The sequence below is a fragment of the Pinus tabuliformis genome, chromosome 1_2 (genome assembly GCF_031772625.1).
Source record: "Pinus tabuliformis cultivar Carrire ecotype Pingquan chromosome 1_2, CPIR1, whole genome shotgun sequence".
Lineage (NCBI taxonomy): Eukaryota > Viridiplantae > Streptophyta > Pinopsida > Pinales > Pinaceae > Pinus > Pinus tabuliformis.
Window position 1 is genome coordinate 243,314,461 of NC_142298.1, and position 20,959 is coordinate 243,335,419.

General features: G+C 41.5%; 1 protein-coding gene across 1 annotated transcript in view; it reads left to right on the top strand.

The window, feature by feature from the left end:
* The window catches only part of EBS1 (EMS-MUTAGENIZED BRI1 SUPPRESSOR 1), a 446,396-nt gene that overhangs the window by 95,804 nt on the left and 329,633 nt on the right, over positions 1-20,959 (top strand). The gene's annotated exons all lie outside the window — the stretch shown is intronic.

Sequence of the window (20,959 nt, forward strand, 5' to 3'; positions counted from 1 at the left end):
TGTACTTTTTATTATATTATAAGACAGGTGAAATATGTCTAGCTTCTCCCTTCAGCCAGGAGATTAGATAGATTGGATGGAATCAGATGATATCTCCTATGAGTAACTTTTTGATTGTAACTTTCTGACTATAACACATAGCAATCATTAGGAGAGGTTCTCTCTATTGGAATTCTCAACTTCCATTCATATTTTTTTTATAGTGTTAAGATTACAAACCTATGAATTCATGGGCAAGTTTGCAAACATTGCAATAACATCAACACATCATGATTTTTTCCAGGCGCTGATTTTCTTGGCTGAAAAAATCACTGGTTTCTAAGCCTGGAAAAATCGTGAAAATTGCTAGTCAATCCAAAAGATTGACTTGTGTTACTTTTTTTGATTTTTTATATTTTCTTTTTAAAATTTTGTCCATGTTTGCCAGTATTTACTGAGATTTTCCCAATTTTTTCATTTTCCGGATCCTTACTGATTTTGGTCTGATGCCAATTTAGCAACACTGGTTTTTCTTTCATCCTTTCTTAATAGTCTTATCAAGTCTTTTACCATCTTTTTCTGTGTTTGCACATATGAATTAGTGTTGGAGCCACTAGTTTTTTGTCATGGTGAGTACCTCAGTTTGTTTCCCTTGTCCCCTAGGGAATCATCATGATTAGTCTGCAAATCTATTTTTTGAATATGATCGACATGCAAACGAATTTCAGCTTTTCTTGCCAAGAAAAAAATGTCATTTCTATTTAGAGTTGAATGGAAATTACATTCTTTATGTGCTGTTGCATGTAAAAAGAACGAAGAATTATTTAGAGTCTAGACTCTAGACTTCCCCAAAAACAAAATTTTACTTCAAAGAAACTCCCAAGATTCACTTTAAGCTCTACTTTTACTGTCCTTACTAATTAGGTCTACAAGAGATTGTCTGGACTGTGTCATAACAAAAGCTGAAACTATATACATCAAACTGTTCCATAACGAGACTTTCTAACTGAAATGATAACTTTTAATGCACTGATTGAGAGGGAATACTCCCAGGATGCACAAATCAGACTCTAGATTCAGAGATGGAAATAATTTCATCTCTGATTTCCTTCTGGACCTTTTTTTTCCTCTGCAACTTGTTTCCCCTCCTTTGACAATGCAACTGCCTTTATTCTGTTCTTTATAAATAGAGACAAAAGTTCTGGCCACCTCTTTTAATTGATCACCAACACGCTGAGGAAAAGTATTCTGAAGCTGGCTTGTACCCCTCATCCAATCACTTGCCAAACTAGAAACCCCATATACATGAATCGATTTACTTTCTATCAGAAGCACATAGAAGGATCTTGAGAGCCATTAGTTCTGTATAATTATTATAGCCTTTGCATAAGCTGTTGATTTTTATGTACCTTGGACAAGTGGTTTCCCATGGGTTAGTTTCGACCTAGGGAAAAGTGTCCAAAATAATTCTTTTCCTAAGTGTGACTTTATAAAGTGAAAGTGACTTTATAAGTGGTAAGTCAATGTTAAATTATAAAGTGAAAAGTGACTTTAGACATAAAGTACAAGGTGGGTACTTTATTTAATGGGTGAGTTAAAAAATAGAAAGTGAGAATTAAATGCACATTTATTATCATCCCTTGATCTAAATGAAGCTGAGCCATTAGATCTTAGGGTTGCCCAAAAGTCATTTAGGGAAACAAAAGGGGGAAAAGAAAAGAGACACCGCATTCATTCTTCATGATCAGATTGGAGAAAGGAGGTTGAAATTTGGAGAAAAGTTTTGAAGGAGAAGTTTGTTGCAGCACGCTGAAGGAGTGATTTTTGGGCAAAGCTGGGCATGAAAATCAAGGCATAAAAGGCAACAGAAGGTACACTACGAAAAATATTGAATGCTGCGAGTTGCACATCGTTCGAGAGAAGTTTTTGATTTTTTTTGAAAACAACCGTACAGTTCGTACAATGGTACGGAAATCTGTATTGTGTGTATGGAGTCCGTACAATATAGTCCATATTTTCAGTTTCAAGTGGGCATGAAAATCGAGGCAAAATGGACACGATTTCAAGGAGTTTTGGGTTGAAGCGCTAAGTTGTATTTTGCTGTTTTGTTTTGTTTGCAACTATATTTTTCTTGAACCTGAAAGATAAATAAATTTGAAGAGCTCTCTAATGGGTTTTCCTTGGAGAAGATTGAAGGGTTTTGCTTGGGTCTAAGTTGACCAAAAATCTGTGTGTTGTTGGTTTGGTTATGTGCATATTTATTTTTAGCATGTGTTAACAGTCCCATGTGTTTTAATCTGAAAATTTCATTCCCAGAATTCTATATGTTGAATGTATGTTTATGGGAAAGGGCATTTAACTAAATGGGAGTGATAAGGTGAAATTAAAATAGGGTTGGGATTGCAGAAAACTATTTTTTGGTTATCAAATTTCAACATGGTATCAAAGTTATAGGCTGAAAATTGCAATTTGAACAACAGACAGTAGTTTGGGACAACAAACAATGGTTTGGACAACAAACTGAATTATTGGACAACAAACTCAGTTTGGACATCAAACTAATAGTTTGGGATAGCAAGGTGAAATTTCACACAAACTGAACTTTTGGGACTACAAGGTGTGTTGGAAAGTTCATTTCTCCATTTTCTTGGTTTTGTAAATTTTGGATAGCAGTGATGACCATGTTCTTAAGGATAGAGGACACACTGGATAGGATATCCAACTATGCCGTTTGGAAGGACAAAATTTAGACAATCTTTGAGGAGGCAACAATTTAGGACAAGTGCGACAAGTGGTTGTACCTCCTACTGCTGCAGATGAACTTGCTGAATTCTCAAAAAATAATGCAAAGGCAAAAAGGATTTTGATGGACAGTCTGAAGGATCATGTGGTTCCTCAGGTGAGAGGAAACACATATGCGTATAAGATGTGGAAAACTCTAACCACTCTCTATCAGAGTACCAACGTGAGCAGGAAGATGGTACTCAAAGAATAATTGAAGAACATTAGGATAGTTGTAGTGGGACTTTCTAAGTCTTGGGAGGTCTTTGGAGATGCTGTCACCTCTAGGGAGAAACTTCCCAATTGGGACAAATTCTAGGATGATTGTATGCAGCATGAGATACGAAAGATTGGCAGTGGTGGGGTGAAGATAACAGATGAGGAGGATGTAGCCTTGACAGCCAGGGGGAGGAACAAAGGGAAGGCCAAGAAAGGGGCTTCATCAGATGGGGTTAAGGGAAAGGAGAAGGAGGAGGAGAAAGATACAGATATATCCAAAGTCAAATGCTGGGCATGTCAGAAGATGGGAGACTATGCTGCTACGTGTCTTGAGAGGAAGAACAAGGGGAAGAAGGGTACTGTAGCTTCAACAGAGGTGGAGCAGTTTGCTTCACAGTTTGATTAGGACTTTGCATTTATTACTTCCACATTTAGTAGGAGTACATCATCTGACGTGTGGTACATAGACAGAGGGGCTTCCCACCATATGACAAGTGCACGAGAGTTCTTTTCAGAGCTTGTAGAGAGGGCACTTGATATTGAGATTGTACTAGGAGATGATCACACTGTGAGAGTTGTTGGTGTGGGGACTGTGACCTTTGAGTGGGAGTCTTTGCATCCTTTGAAGGTCATGCATGTTTTGTATGCTCCGGGGATGAAGAAGAACTTGATTTCAGTGTCTGCTATGGAGGAGAAGGGGTTTGACGCCACTTTCTCAAGAGGGAAGGTATAGATGCAACCCAGGGGAGCTTCCATTACTTCAGCCAAAGTGATTCGAGTCCACTGTGGGAAACTATACAGATTCAGTTTTCAGTCAGCAGGAACATTAGTGGGTAGCACATCTGGTAGCACTAACACTAGTACCACCAACAATAGTGACTTGTGCGAGTTATGGCACTGGAGGATGGTGCATATGCATCATGGAGCTTTGAGAGTACTGAGAGAGATCACTGCTGGAGTTCCTGATTTTAGTGTCGAGCATTATGAGGTCTGCAAAGGGTGTGCTTTCGGCAAGTACACCAAGTTCCCATTCTCAGCAAGCGACAACAGATCTACAGGTATACCAGACTTGATTCATATTGATGTTAGTGGCCGTATGTCTCATGTGTCTTTGGGTGGTTATGAGTATTATGTTATATTCATTGATGACTACTCTAGGAGGACTTGGATATATTTCCTGAAGACCAAGGGTGAGGTCTTTAATCGCTTTAAAGCTTAAAGATTTCAAAGCTCTTGTGGAAAAGCAGACAGGTAGGAAGATTCGGGTCTTGAGGTGAGACAATAGTCGTGAGTACACCGATGGTGGGTTTTCTGACTTCTGTGCATAGGAGGGAATTAGGAGAGAGTTCACGGTTCCTTACAACCCCTAACAGAATGGGGTGCGTGAAAGGAAGAACAAAGCTATTGTTGGGGATGGTAGAGCGATGATTCATGATCAGGGGTTGCCTTTGTTTTTGTGGGTTGAGGCCTGAAATATTGCTGTTTATCTTTAGAACAAGAGTCCTCACAGAGTATTGGGGAATATGACTCCAAAGGAGGCTTTCACTGGAGAGAAGCCTCGTGTGGCACATCGTCGTATCTTTGGATATCTCACATATTCTTATATCCCCAAGGAGTAGAGGACGAAGCTGGAACCCATGGTAGAGAAGGGTATCTTTATGGGTTACAACAAGACTTTGAAGGCCTATCGGATCTTCATTCCTTCTAAATGGAGAGTGGTGATTAGGAGGGATGTGAAATTTTAGGAGGAGAGGGCCTATCGGAGATCACGCGAGTATGATGAGAGAGAGTCACAAACTTTTCCCCAGCAGGGAGGTCAGGTACAGGGAGCAGGACCTCAGGGTTCTAGATTGACTGGTACAGGAGGTACTTCAGTGTTAGTGACATCTGGGGCACTAGTGGCGAGTTCACCGAGCACTTCTTTATGGAGTCCACTGGTACAAAGTTCACATGGTACTTCAACTGACATAGGCATGGGTGCCAGTATAGTTTCTTCGAGGACAAGTGTTGGTACAGGCACACGAGGGTCAGTTGGAAGACCTTCAGGTTCACCAGACTAGGGGGCAGAGGATGAGGTTCCTTATGGGGAAGCTTCTTCAGGGAAGAGGAGGCCCAAGTGGCTTCAAGACACCTTGAAGGAAGCAGAGTTCGTTGGTCCTTCGAAGAGGGTGAACAGGGAGAGTGTGCCACCTAAGCGGTTTTGTAGTTATGTAGCCAAGGCGACCAACATTGTTGACTGTGAGCCTACTAGCTATGAGGAGGCTGCCAGCCAGGAGGTATGGAGAGAGGCTATGGTGGAGGAGTATGCCTCTATCATTAAGAACAATGTCTGGGAAGTGGTGCCTAGGCCTGAGGGAAAGTCAGTTGTGACTTCCTGGTGGCTCTACAAGATCAAGCATGCTGCAAATGGCAACATTAAAAAGTTCCAGGCGAGGTTTATGGCTAGAGGGTTCTCACAGATACAGGGAGTTCTATATGATGAGAACTTTGCTCTCGTAGTTCGGTACACTTCTATCCAGTCCCTTATTTCTATTGCTACAGAAATGGGTTGGCAGATCCATCAAATGGATGTGAAGATTGCATGTCTGAACGGAGTTATAGAGGAGGAGGTGTATGTTTAGTAGCCACAGGGCTTTGAGGTACTTGGTTGGGAGACCCATGTATGCTGGATGAGGCGAGCACTCTACGAACTTAAGCGAGCTCCGAGAGCTTGGTATTCGAGGATTGATACTTACTTGCAATAGACGATTTTCACAAAGATCCGAACTTATACTACATTGTTGTAGGGGATGATCCGCTCATTTTTGTGTTGTATGTTGGTGACTTGTTCATTACTGAGGCAGAGAGATTGATTAATGGTTGCAAGGACGATCTTGATGTGGAGTTCGAGATGAAGGACACTGGGCTGATGCATAACTTTTTGGGGCTTGAGGTGTGGTAGGAGGAGGGGCATATCTTTTTGGGGCAGGGACAGTATGCTGTGGATGTGTTGAGCATATTTCACATGGTTGACTATAAACCCATGTCTACACCTATGCTCACCAACTGGAAGAAGCTTCATGCTTCTGATTGTAGTTTGGTGGATCCCACATTGTATAGGCAACTTATTGGGTCTTTGATGTATCTGGTCAACAATAGGCCAGATATATGCATTACAGTGAACACACTTAGCCAGTTCATGGTTGAGCCCAAGAAGGTGCACTAGGTAACTGCAAAGCACATTCTTCGCTACGTGTAGGGGACTGTTGATTATGGTTTGGACTATAGGCGGGGAGATGGAGTGAGGTTGGCAGGTTACACAGATTCAGGTTCGTCTGGTTGTGCTTCTGACAGGAAAATCTCTTTAGGGTCTTGTTTCGGATTGGGTTCGACAATTGTGTGGTGGTTCAGTCGAAAGCAAAAGTCAGTTGCTTTGAGCTCTTCTGAGGCCGAGTATATGGCTGCTAGTCAGGCTAGTTGCAAGGCCATTTGGCCTCGCAAGTTGTTGTATGGCCTATTTGATCAAGAGTTGAGACTGACGGTTATTCATTGTGATAATCAGAGTTGCATTAAACTCATGGAGAATCCAGTGTTTCATGACAGGTCAAAACACATTGACATCCGATATCATTTCATCAGGGACTACGCTCAGAAGGGGACAATGAAGCTGGAGTATATATCACAGATGAGCAGGTGTCGATGTTCTCACGAAGTCCTTGCTGAAGAAAACTGAACCCCCACTCCGGTTATCAGTTTTTCTTATCACTCCATGCATTTAGTTTTAAATCCAAGAATGATAAAAATTCTAAAATCTGGAAATGACAATATTTTTGAAAACACAAATTTAGAGATTTCACAACTGCTGAAATTGCAGAAATAAAACACAACAAAATTATGAAAATCGTGCCCAAAAACTGCCTCAAAATGTATGCCCTTGCTGCTGTCTCTCTTTCTCGATTTTTGTACCTTTATCTTGCTATACTGTTCTGCCTTGGGATGCGTGCCAATAAATGCGGCTGACCAGATTTGCTGAAATATCTTCTTGCTGCTCTCCTTCACTTCCTCACTGCTCAGAAATTTCCTCCTTGCTCTCTCTTCTCTCTCTCAAATGCTCATGAAAGAATGAATTGACCTTTTTCTCTTCTCTTCTCCTTTTACTCTCTAAATGACCTTTTGGGTTACCCTAAGATCTTATGGCTGAGATTCATTTAGATCTAGGGATGAGAGTAAATGTGCATTTAATTCTCACTTTCTATTTTTTAACTCACCCACTTAAATAATGTTAATTTATGGTATGTTCTATATGCTTAGAGCAGTTTACTTATCTTTCTTATTATTATCCACAGATTAGCAATCACATGTACATTAAGTAAAGTGCAGATAGAACATTAAACAATCGACAGAAAACAAGCCAAGACAAGAGACACAAGATGTGGTGGCTAGCCAGGGACAAACCCTAATATGGGGAAACCCTCTCATCAAATCTTCTTTTATATTCAATAATTTAATAGAGAGAAATAGTACAAAAATCTAATTTACATCAGTAGCAGCGAACCCTAGATCAGCCCTAAACTAGGGCAGTCAATATCTTGCAAACCGACCGTCGGATCGCCTTGATTCCTTGACCAAAAAATGCGGCCTTCCAAAGAGAGTCAGATTCACCTATTGCGCAGTCCAGAGAGAGAGAATGATGGTCAACGCTAGCCAAACTTCCAATCTGCAGTTGCAACCCTAAAATCTGCGTCATTCCTTCCACACGTGTGAGAGAAGAGTCTTTTTTGTGCAGGAGAGAGAAGAGACTCTTTTCTGTGTAGGAGAGAGAGAGATGTGATGAGAGTGAAGTGTGCAAATGAGGAGAATACTCCTTGTATTTATATGCAAAACGTTGGGGTTGAATAGATGCGACTGTTGGGCTTCTGAGCCTACATAAGTTGCTAGCTGACTTTTGACAATTAGTCCATAATCACATAAATTCATATCTCCATAAATACTTATCAGAATCGGATGATCTTTAGATCAATCCTACACCTCTCGACGAGAGAATCTAGTAAAAATATTATCATCCATGAATAAGGTGACCCACATGAAGTTTGGCCCTAGTTGCCAAATTTAACACTCCCTCTCAACTAGGGAGAACTTCATCTGCCATCTGTCGGGCCGTCACTGCTGTCCATCCATCAAATGCACTGTCCTGTATGGCTTGACCCTTCTTGCTCTGCTCTGCTTGGTTCTGCTCTGCTTTGCTCTGCTCTGCTTTGCTTGAATTATGAAGAAGAAGAAATGATCGAGGATGTATCATACCATCCTCCACTAACCCGAAGATAGTCTCAGAGTCTGTACCACTCTCCCTGGTCTAAGATCAGTATCATTGATCCCAGATCAATGAAGCTCATCCTAGCATAGGGAGTACGGTAGATACAACGTTCGTCCATCGGTACTACTATGGTCCCTATCCTCATTTCTTTGCTCATTGATCAGATGAGAGGTACTTCCCATGAGTCCCAGACTGCATGGGTAGGATGCCTCGAAAGGAGAACTAATCATCCTGTCCACAGGAGAGCGAATCATCCTGTGCCACAAGAGAGCGAATCATCTTGTCCACTGGAGAGCGAATCATCCTGTCCCACAAGAGAGCGAATCATCTTATCCCCAGGAGAGCGAATCATCCTATCCCACAAGAGAGCGAATCATCTTATCCCCAGGAGAGCGAATCATCCTGTCCCACAAGAGGGCGAATCATCTTGTCCACAGGAGAGCGAATCATCCTGTCCACAAGAGAGCGAATCATCCTGTCCACAGGAGAGTGAATCATCCTGCCCACAGGAGAGTCGCCATGGGGAACACATCATCCAGGCCCACAAGGCCATGGGGAACACATCATCCAGGCCCACAAGAGAACTAATCATCCTGTTCCATAGTTGCCATGGGGTGTCACAGGGGAAGGTTGAACCTTTTTCCCTGTACCAAGTGCACCAACAGGGAATGGTGAGTCACCCTGGTGCCCCCTGGAGCTCTCAGAGCTCAGTACATCATACTTGACCCTCATTGGAGGGTCTCTGAATGACACCAAGTCGTTCTTGGAAAGTCAGGAATTTGACCTTTCCTAGGGGCTTTGTCAGAATGTTGGCGACTTGTTCATCTGTACTGATATGCTGGAGCCTTATTGCTCCTCGCTGCACCATATCTCGAATATAGTGGTACCTGATATCGATGTGCTTGGAGCAATCATGAAATACGAGATTTTTTGATAAACGAATCCCGCTCTGGTTGTCACATAGAGTCACAGTGGTATCCAATGTAAATCCAAATAGCTCACTGAAGAGCTTTCGCAACTAGATTGCTTCATAGGAGGCCATGCTAGCGGCAATGTACTCTGCCTAGGCGGTGCTTAAAGTCACCGACTTTTGCTTCCTGCTCATCCAGGATATTGAAGCAGATCCCAAGGAGAAACAACACCTGGAAGTGCTCTTACGGTCCACCACATTGCCTGCCCAATCAGCATCAGTATATCCAAGTAGTCTCACGTCTTCGACAGTGTATCTTAACCCATAAGTAATTGTGCCACAAAGATATCTCAACAGATTCTTGGCACCAATCCAATGTATGTGGTGAGGTTCAACCATATGTTTACTCAATGTGTTGACTGCAAAGCATATGTCTGGACGGGAGTTCACTAAGAACATTAATGCGTCGACGAGTTGACGATGCTTGGTGGCATTTCATAAAACAGGTCCAGCAGCACCAGGTCCAACAGCACTACTGCTTAACTTTTTGAAGTCAAGCTCCATCAGGGTAGTTACGGGCTTGCAGTCCTCATTACCGAATCTTTCCAATATCTTCACCACATATTTTCCCTGAGATAGGAAAATTTCCCCTAGCTTCTGCCAAACTTTGAGTCCTAGGAATTAGTGCATCAGTCCTAGGTCCGTCATTTTAAATTCAGAAGCCAACTCCCTCTTACATTTATGAATGAAAGGGTCTGCACCTGTTATAAAGAGGTTGTCAACATACAACACCAGTATGAGAGGTTTGTCATCTTCAACTTTGAAGTAAAGGTTGGGATCGGCTTCACTCCTAGTGAATCCCAGCTTCATCAAGTAGCTATCGATCCTCTCATACCATGCTCGGTGTGCTTACTTCAGCCCATAGAGGGTCTTCTTCAACCTGCACACATGAGATTCTTGATCATAAATCTCAAATCCTTCGGGTTTTTCCACATAGACCTCTTCTTTGATTGAACCATGCAAGAATGCGGTCTTAACATCCGTCTGATGTAGTTTCCATACTTGTGAAGCCGCAAGGGCTATGATCGAGCGGATGGTGGTATATCTGGCAACAGGTGCAAATATCTCGTCATAGTCTATACCTTCCTTCTGGGAGAAGCCACGAGCGACAAAACGAGCCTTATACTTTTCCGTACTTCCATTAGCTGCATGCTTTATCTTGTAAAGCCTTTTAGAAGTGACAATTGTCTTATCCAGGGGTCTGGGAACCACTTCCCAAACATCATTCTTCATAATAGACTCATATTCTTTGGTCATAGCATCCTTCCATACTTGATGGGGTTCCTAGACATCATTCTTCATAATAGACTCATATTCTTCGGTCATAGCATCCTCCCATACTTGATGCTTGACAACATCTGAGAATGATGAAGGCTCATTTTGAATGATCCTGCTCATGATGGTCAAGTATCCCTGATACCTGTTTGGTTTCTTACTTTCACGGAAGGTTCCTCAGGGTGCAGCGTGTCCTTCAGCATCATCAAGTGTCCCCCTTAGCCATGAAGGCCTCTTCCTAGAAGAGGAAGGCTTAGGTGGAGTAGGATCAATAGGATCCATGGGTTCTTCCACATCGGGCATTGTTTCATCATCTTTTTCTCTCGGTTCCTTGGTGTTAGCTTCTTGAGAGCTCCTCACAGTAGGAAGATTGTTCACTTTGTTGAGAGCCATATCTTCGTTAAAGGTGACATCATGACTAATCATGACTTCCCTTTGACCGGCTACATAGATTCTATAGCCCTTAGTATTTTCACTATAACCCACAAAGATTCCTTTCTTTCCAGATGCACCCAATTTGTTCCTTTTCTCTTTCGGCACATGAAAATATACAGGGCTACCAAAAATTCTAAAATGAGATACGTCAGGGTTCTTACTGGTGAACATTTCTTTGGGAGTCTTGGAACCCAATGCTTGATGGGGGCATCAGTGTTGCACATATACGGCGGTGTTTGCAGCTTCGGCCCACAGAAACTTCGGAAGTCTTTGATCATGGAGCATAGCACGGACAACTTCCACAATCGTATGGTTCTTCCTTTCCGCCACACCATTCTATTCAGGAGTGTACGGTGTAGTAGTCTTCCTCTTAATGCCAACCTCTTTACAAAAGTCATGAAACTCATTAGATTCATATTCAGTCCCATTATCAATCCTTAAGATCTTGATCTTCTTTTCGGTTTGATTCTCGATCAAGGCTTTGAAGTGTCGGAACCAGGAGAACACTTTGTCCTTGTTTTTCAAGAAGTATATCCAAGTCTTGCGAGAATAGTCATCTGTAAAAGTGAGGTAATATGAATATCCTCCCAAGGAGTTCACAGGCATCATACCAGATATGTTTGAGTGAACTAACTGCAATATATCGGAGGTCTTGCTTTGGCTTAGGGGGAAATGGTCCCCTTTTTAACTTTCCTTCAACACATCCGGGACATATACCTTCTTGCTCTAATCTGAACTCGGGCATCCCGATCACCATTTTTCTTACATCAGGTAGAGCTTTATAATGAAGGTGAGCAAACCTCCGATGCCATAGTTCGGACTGAAGAGATGTGTCACAAGACATGACACCTAGCGGACTTCCTCCGACCTGATATAATGAATCAACTCGAAACCCAAGAGTGAAAGCATCTTTCATATTGTTTTTCCATGCATGTACCTTGCCATCGCTGAAAGCCACCTTGTAGCCTTTGTCTTCCATTGCTAAAATGGACACCAGGTTCTTTTTGAGATCAGGTACATATAATACATCCTGTAGGTGGATTGTATTACCTTGATTCAATTTAAGAGAGACAATGCCTACACTTTTCATGGGATATTTCATATTATCTCCAAGGACAATTTCCAAGTTGGTTTCTTTCTCTATCAGATTATGGAGAACTTCTTTGTAACTAGTGAAGTGCCTTGAGGCACCACTATCAATAAACCAATTTTCCAACTAGTCCAGAGGAGCAGAGGTAGATAGAGAAGCTTGTAGATAATATTCATCCTGCTTATTGTCAACAGTGTTAGATTCATACCTGGAATTTCTTGCCTTCTTGAATGGTTGTCCTCTTCCTTGATTCCCATCACTCCTTTTACCTCGGCCATCTGACCTGCCATTTCTTTGATTTCTTTGAGAGGGATTTTGATCATCATCCCGGTGTGAGTTCCTTTTATCAGGACACTCCCTTGCATAATGACCTAGTTTATTACAATGGTAACATCGTCTTTTTCCACCCTTTGGTCCAATTTTCCTTTTGGATTTAGCCTCAGAATTGTTTCTTCTTTTAGCATGAGAAGAAAAGGTAGCGGGATGACCTTTAAGTGTGGGCATTTCCTGTTCTTCCATTCTTGCTTCTTCTTGAATGCATCTAGCGATTAATTCCTCAAATCCAAGAATTACATTATTGTTGAGGAGAGTAGTCCTGAATATATACCATTCAGATGGTAGTCCTCCAAGAGTTGTGAGTGCCATTTCCCTGTCAGGAATTACTTCCTCAATAGATAGGAGATCGTTTTTGATCTCGGTGATCCTTAAGAAATATGCTTGCATATTTTCATCTTTGCCCTTCTTAATTTCCTTAAGCTTATTTCTAAGAAACAGAACTTGATTTGCATCATTAACTTTAAATAAACTCACCAGTCTATCGTAGATTTCGTTCGGGGTGTTCAGCTCAGAAACATAGGCCACCAAGCGCTTGTTGATAGAGTCCCGGATGATATTCTTTGCTTTGACTTCTCCGGATTTCCATTTCTTCTTAGCAGCAGTGGGTGCATTTGATGGAGGCTCAATAATATTGTCTCTCACATGGTCCAACACTCCCTGATCTTCTAAAGTCAGATCGAGAGACATCTTCCATTCGTGATAGTCAGACTTCTCACAGAGCTTGTCTTCAGCGGGGAAGAGTGTTGAGGATCCCATAGTTCTTTTAGGATAGCCTTGCCAATCTTCTAACTGGTGATTTCTCTTGCTCTTGCTCGGGCTTTGTCTTCACCTCAGCTCTGATACCATGTTAATTTATGGTATGTTCTATGCTTAGAGCAGTTTACTTATCTTTCTTATTATTATCCACAGATTAGCAATCACATGTACATTAAGTAAAGTGCAGATAGAACATTAAACGATCGACAGAAAACAAGCCAAGACAAAAGACACAAGATGTGGCGGCTAGCCAGGGACAAACCCCAATATGGGGAAACCCTTTGATCAAATCTTCTGTTATCTTCAATAATTCAGTAGAGAGAAATAGTACAAAAATCTGATTTACATCAGCAGCAACAAACCCTAGATCAACGCTAAACTAGGGCAGTCAATACCTTGCAAACCGACTGTCGGATCGCCTTGATTCCTTGACCAAAAAATGCGGCCTTCCAAAGAGAGTCAGGTTCACCTACTGCGCAGTCCAGAGAGAGAATGATGGTCAATGCTGGTCAAACTTTCGATCTGCAGTGGCAGCCCTAAAATTTGCGTTCTTCCTTCCACACGTGTGAGAGAAGAGCCTTTTTTGTGCACGAGAGAGAAGAGACTCTTTTCTGTGTAGGAGAGAGAGAGATGTGATGAGAGTGAAGTGTGCAAATGAGGAGAATACTCCTTGTATTTATATGCAAAACGTTGGGGTTGAATAGATGCGACTATTGGGCTTCTGAGCCTACATAAGTTGCTGGCCAACTTTGACAATTAGTCCATAATCAAAATAAATTCATATCTCCATAAATACTTATCGGAATCGGATGATCTTTAGATCAATCCTACACCTCTCGATGAGAGGAATCTAGTAAAAATATTATCATCCATGAATAAGGTGACCCACATGAAGTTTGGCCCTAGTTGCCAATTTTAACAAATAAAGACCCACTTAGCCTTTTATTTCCATCGTCACTTTTGCACTTTCTAATTCTTCATTGACTTTAATAAAGTCGCCTTTAAATTAGAATGTAATTTTACTACTTATAAAGTCACTTTTAAATTAGAATGTAACTTTACCAGTTATAAAGTCACTTTTAAATTAAATTGACTTTACCACTTATAAAGTCACTTTAGGAGAAAAGTACAAATAAATTTGGACACATTTCCCTTGGCCAAAGATCAAAGGCTTAGGGTAGCACTTGTCCTCTGGTACCCAAATTTTAACACTCCCTCATACCGAGGAACGTGTTCCTCACCACTCCCATTTTGTCTTTGATGTAGACATGCTTGCCCCGTGGTAAGACATTAGTGAAATTGTCCACTACTTGCTCATTTGTGGAAATGTACTCAAGATTGACAACTCCCTTTTGGATATAGTCTCTAATGAAGTGATATTTGATCTCAATATGCTTTGACCTGTCATGAAAAAGTGGATTCTTCGTGAGTTTTATGCAACTCTGATTATCACAGTAAATTACTGAAGGTCTCAATGCCTGACCAAATAGACCAAACAACATCTTGCGAAGCCATATGGCCTCACAGCTAGCCAAACTAGCAGCCATATACTCTGCCTCTTTTGAGCTCAATGCAACTGACTGTTGTTTCTGGCTGATCCACGACAGAACTGCCGAACCCAACTGAAAACAACACCCGAAAGTACTCTTCCTATCTGAAGCACAACCTGCCCAATCTTAATCGTGTACCTTGCCAGTCTCACTCCATCACCCTGTCTATAATCAGATCAAAATCCACAATCCCCTGCAAGTAACGAAGAATGTGTTTTGCAGCCACCCAGTGCACTCCCCTGGGCTCACACATGAACTGACTCATAGTGTTAACTGCAAAACATATATCTGGTCGAGTGTTGACCAAATACATCAATTTACCAACCAGTTGTCCGTATAGAGTAGGATTCACCAACTCGGAATCAGAAGCGTGAAGCTTCTTCCAGTTATTGATCATAGGTGTAGACATAGGTTTGCAGTCCTACATGTGAAATCTGCTAAGAATATCCACAATGTGCTTCCCTTGTCCCAGGAAGAAATGCTGCTCCTCCTGACACACCTCCAATCCCAAAAAATAATGCATCAAGCTGATATCCTTCATCTCAAACTTTGAAGCAAGATCTCTCTTGCAACCCTCAATGAGTCTCTCTGCACCAGTGATGATCAAGTCACCAACATCCAACACCAGAATGAGAGGCTCCTCACCCACCACAATGAAGTAGAGGTTCGGATCAACCTCACTCTTTGTGACACCCAACCGCTGCAAGTATGTATTAACTCGAGTACCAAGCTCTAGGAGCTTGCTTTAGGCCATAGACTGTCTTTTTCAATCTGCATACATGGGACTCCTTCCCATGCACCTCAGAGCCCTGCGGCTGCTCAATATAAACCTCCTCCTGAATGAAGCCAATGAGAAATGCGGTCTTCACATCCATCTGGTGGATCTTCCAACCCATCTTTGCTGCAATAGTTATAATGGAGCGAATAGATGTATACCGAGCTACAGGAGCGAAGGTCTCCTCATAGTCAACTCCCTCTACCTGTGGGAACCCTCTCGCCACAAATCGAGCCTTGAACTTCTCAATGCTGCCATCTGTAGCATGCTTTATCTTGTAGAGCCATCTGGAAGTAATAACTGATTTACCTTTAGGCCTCAGCACTACCTCCCAAACATCATTCTTCATAATAGAAGAATACTCCTCCATCATGGCCTCTCTCTAGACTTGCTGGCTGGCCGCCTCCTCATAACTAGAAGGCTCAGAGTCAACAATGCTTGTTACCAATGCCATGTAACTACAAAACCGCTCAGGTGGTTTACTCTCTCTAACCTGTCTCCTTGGCTCGACAACTGATGTGGCCTCGTGCAAGGTATCTTGAAGCCACTTGGGCTTCCTCTTCGCTGAGCGTACTTCCCCCACCGGAGTGAAAGAATCCTCATCATCATCAAAAGCCTGAACTCCTGAAGGCCTACCAATTGACCTCATTCCTTAATCTATGCCTGTAGATGTTGAAGTACCGTGCGAACTGTCCATTAGTGGACTACCCTGTGAATTGCTCTGTGGACTGCTTTGCATGCTACCTGAAGAACCACCCACCTGACTCTGAGAGCCACTGCTCACTGATGGACATAACACTGTAATCAATGTACCTCTTAATCCCTGACCATTAGATCCCTGTGACTGACTCTGCTGCACTTGAGGGTTTGGTGACTCTGGATACTCTAACTCCCATGACCTCCTGAAAGCTCTCTCCTCCTCGAACTTCACATCTTGCATGACAACCACTTTCCTCTACGCAGGAATATAAATTTGATAAGCTTTTGAGGTCTCGCTATAAAAAAAATTATTTTCAAAGAAAAAAATATCGATAACATTGGATTCAAAACAAGGATACCAACGAATTACACAGTCGAGGGTCAATAGAAGTGTTGAGAAATTAAGATGCGGTTGACATGCGAAGAGACGAGGTACATATGCTGAGATGACAAACACAAGTTGAAGAAATTGTTTAACAATACAACTTTGAGGACAAAGCTTCTGATGGAAGGGACAATGTTATGAATATAATTCATAACAAAATAAATAAATATAAATATTAAGTAATCAAGTAATGATTATGTTAAGAAGTCATTAGTTAAGTGAAAAGGCACGTCTAAAAGTCATGCCTTATTGTGAAGGGACACCTGCCTAGTATATATGCGGGTTACAATATACCTCTTGTGTATTTTTACATTAAGTCAACAAACTATAAGTTTTGTTGCTTCACAAAAGCCTAAATTTAGTTATGACTGAAGTAGTCAGATAGAGAGTCTATATCGGCATGGGGACCCCATATTTCTGCTGTGCCAAGGGAGAAATAAACCCCCCCTCCCAGCCACTAAATTATCTGCATTCACAAAAGATCTAGAAATTAACAATTCCTAGAAAGCGATCCTGTCCTAACAACGTTCATATATATTGGCCACCTTAAGTTGCTTCCCAAGTTCAGAAAAAGAAATATCAGCTCTGAGAACCATATCAAACCCTTAGGTACCAATAATATTAATAGAATTTTGATTAAAACCAACCACTATCCCTTGGGACCTCCTTTTGGTATTAGATGACACAAAACACCATCCTAGAAGGAGGGATTCCAACGCCTTGACGATCACTTCCCCATTCCCCAATGTTTCTTGTAAGAAGATAATATCAATGAGTTTAGAGAGAAACAACCTTTTCATAGCTAGTTTTTGGAGGGGCTAGCCAGACCCTTGCAGTTGAAATATAGAACAATCATGAGGGAGAAAAGCTAGGGGTTCGTGCTACTCTGAGTACCCCAACAATAGGCTTTTGTCTGCTTTTCGTGACATTCAGGTTGGCCTTTAGATATTCTATAGAGATATTGGATTTTCTGCCTCTCAGACTCCCGCAAGCTTGATAGCGGAGGATGAACCTAGGCTCCCCATACATGATTCACAGTGACTCTTCTTGTGAGATCTAAGGTTATATCGGGAGAATGACTCAAAGGAAGTCCATGTCCTAGAATAGATGGAATAGTAGACAGACAAGCAAAGGGGGCAGGGGGTATAAGACATGATACATAAACTAGATTGCTAGGATAAGGGGCCGCAGAGGCTAAGAGAGAAGACATAGACATGTGACCCAACCCCATTGCAAATGAACAAAAAGAACTAATAAAATTTGAATTAGGCATGGAAAGAGAGCAAATACGTAGAGCTGAAGTTCTGGATGACGATGGATTGCCCATTGGAGCTTCGAGTTGCCTAGGATTTGCCACCAAATCATCTGCAGGGTTTTCTCCCTTGTCCGTCAACATTTACTCAGGGTCCTCATGTGGTGCTTTGGTGGAGAGGTCTCTGTTGACTTTCCTCCTTCACCATCCCCTTCCCCCTTCCTAAATTCGGCCCCCCACAGGAGGCTTTCAACCTTTTTTGCCCTTGAAAGGGAGAGGGCAATCATTCAGGACATGGCCGTGCTTGTGACATTGACAAAACTGAAAAGGTATACCTTTGTAGTCTAGACACTTTTGGGAAATTGGTTTCGTCATCAGTGCTAAGGAAATGATGCTTTGCTTCCAAAAAAAGTCCTTGCTTCATCCCAACTTCGTGCAACGTTAGTCGGGTTTTGCCATCAGTGCTAAGGAATAAGTTCTCATCGAGATTTTGTGTATCAACCCCAATCCTGGATAATGACCTGAATCTAGGGTTTTCACGAGACAACCTACTTTTGGGCGCCTCTTTTAGGGAGGTTTACGGGCTTCGAACAAACCCTAAATTAGGCGGTGATTGATGGCATCTGGTTTTCACATACAAGAAGCCTTGTTGGAGGAGGAACTATGGAAGGGTTTGATTTTGGTCAAGGGTCATGGAGAGATGCGATGACATGTCTCTCCCTAGGGTTTGAAGGGGCATTCTCTAGAGAACCTAATATCTCTTTGGCTACACCAAAGGTAGAAAATGATATATATATATATATATATATATATATTTTTTTGCATTCATATTAGAAAAAACATCCAAAATACCAAATTAGTTGTAGAATATATGAGAACATGCATATTTGTACATAATTCAAGATAAATATGTGTTAAATTTTAGCAACTAGGGCCAAACATCACTTTGGAAAACTCTTATGAGGCAGCTGATATTTTTCTTGGGTTCCTCTTTTCGAGAGGTGTAGGATTGATCTAAAGATCATCCCATTTTGACATGTACAAGTGAAGTTATGAATTTATTTTGATTATGGACAAATTGTCAAGGTCGGCCAACCATCAAATTAGCCTCCTCCAACCCTCAATGTTGCATATAAATACAAGGTGCCTCCTCCTCATTTTGGCATCACTATTCATCTTTCTCTCTCTCATCTTGATGGGGTACAAATTTTTGGGCTTGTCTCTCTCTCTCCACTCGTGCGAAGGAAGGTTTGATTTTCTAGCTGCTGCGTTGACCAGATTTGACCAAAATTTCAGGAGGGCGAAATTTTAAGAGACTGAAATTTCAGCCTCCTGAAATTTTACGAGGCCAAAATTTCAAGACGCTGACTTTGACCAACGTTGTCTTCAAGTTCGTGAGGGAGACTTCTTTTTGGGTAGGCCGCAATTTTGGGCACAACAACCGAGATAGTTTGACTCTCGTGTTGACCAGCGTTGACTTCCCTAGTTCTCGTTGATGCGTTGACCAGGTTTGATTGGTTAATTTCAGACTTTTTTGGCTTTATTATCTTGTTGTTGGAGGCCGAGTTGACCAAGATTGACCGAGTTGTTTTGGAGGTCAATTTCTGTTTTTGTTTCTACTGTTTTGATTGATCAGATTGGGCAAGTGTATATTGTAAATTGTACTCTCTCTCTACTGAACTTTTGAAGAACTATAAGAAGAATTGATCAAGGGTTTCCCCACATTGGGGTTTGTCCCTGGTTGGTGTCATATCTTATGTCCTCTTGTGTTGGATTGTCTTCTACTATTATTGTTTATGTTCTATCTGCATTTTACTATCATGTTGATGTGATTGCTATACTAGATATGATATTGGGTTAATAAAGAAAATTGAAGTAAAATTGCTCTAAGCATAGAACATACCATTGTTATCCTAAAATCAACATGGTATCGGAGCTGAGGTGAAGACAAAGCCCAAGCAAGAGTGAAGAGCAATAACTGATCAAGAACAAGTCTCAATGGCCTCCACATCTTACTTCTAGTCTGATGATAAGATTCATGATAAATCTAATTATCATGCATGGAAGAAGTCTCTTGATTTTACTTTAGAAGAGAAAGATGTCATGGATTATGTGCAAGGAAAGATTTCGGAACCTCCTTCAAATGCATCGGCTGCTGCTAAGACAAAGTACAAGAAGGGTGAAGTCAAAGCCAAGAAGATCATCAGGGATTCTATTCATAAGCACTTAATTGCCAACATCTCCGATTTGAATACATCAAAGGAGATATATGCTAGGTTGGTTGGCATGTTCAAATCGAGCAATGCAAATCAAATTCTTTTCCTCAAGAACAAGCTGAAGAATATAAAGGAGGGAAAAGGTGAGGATATTCAATCCTACTTCATGAGGATTACAGAGATAAAAAATGATCTTCTTTTGATTGGTGAAGCTATTGCTGACAGGAAGCTCACTCTCATTGCCCTTGAAGGTCTTCCTCCTGAATGGCATGTGTTCAACACTACTATTCTCAATAACGACAAAATTCTAGGTTTTGAAGAATTGCTGACTAGATGTTCTCAAGAAGAAACAAGGAAGATGGAATTGGAGATGTCTTCGAATAGGAATAATACTACCGCATTCTCCACTCTGCCAAGAGGAAGAACAATGTAGGTTCAAAGAAGCAAAGTCAGGGAAGCCCGAGATTCAAAAATGGAAGGAAGGGAAGATGCTTCATTTGCAACAAGTTTGGTCACTATGCCAGGGGGTGTCCAAATAGAAGGGACACATCTCATGATGAGGATCACAATCATTCCAAGGGCAACAACAACAACCAAAGGAATGGCAAGTTCAACAACAAAGGGAAAAAGAATGCTTCCGCTACTCAACTTGGAAATGATCGAGCTTCTAAAAGAACAAGAAACTCCAGGTATGAGTCTAATGTTGTAAATTCTAAGCATAAGGAATTTTGTCTTATATCTGCCCTCTCTACTGCCTCTCGTCCAGTTACTTTGGGAAATTGGTTGATTGATAGTGGTGCCTCAAGGCACTTCACCGGGTACAAGGAAGCTCTTTCAAATTTGATAGAGAAGGATACATATTTGGAAGTTATCCTTGGAGATAATGCCACCGATCCCGTGAAGGGAGTTGGGAATGTTACCCTTCAATTGAATCAAGGTAACACCATT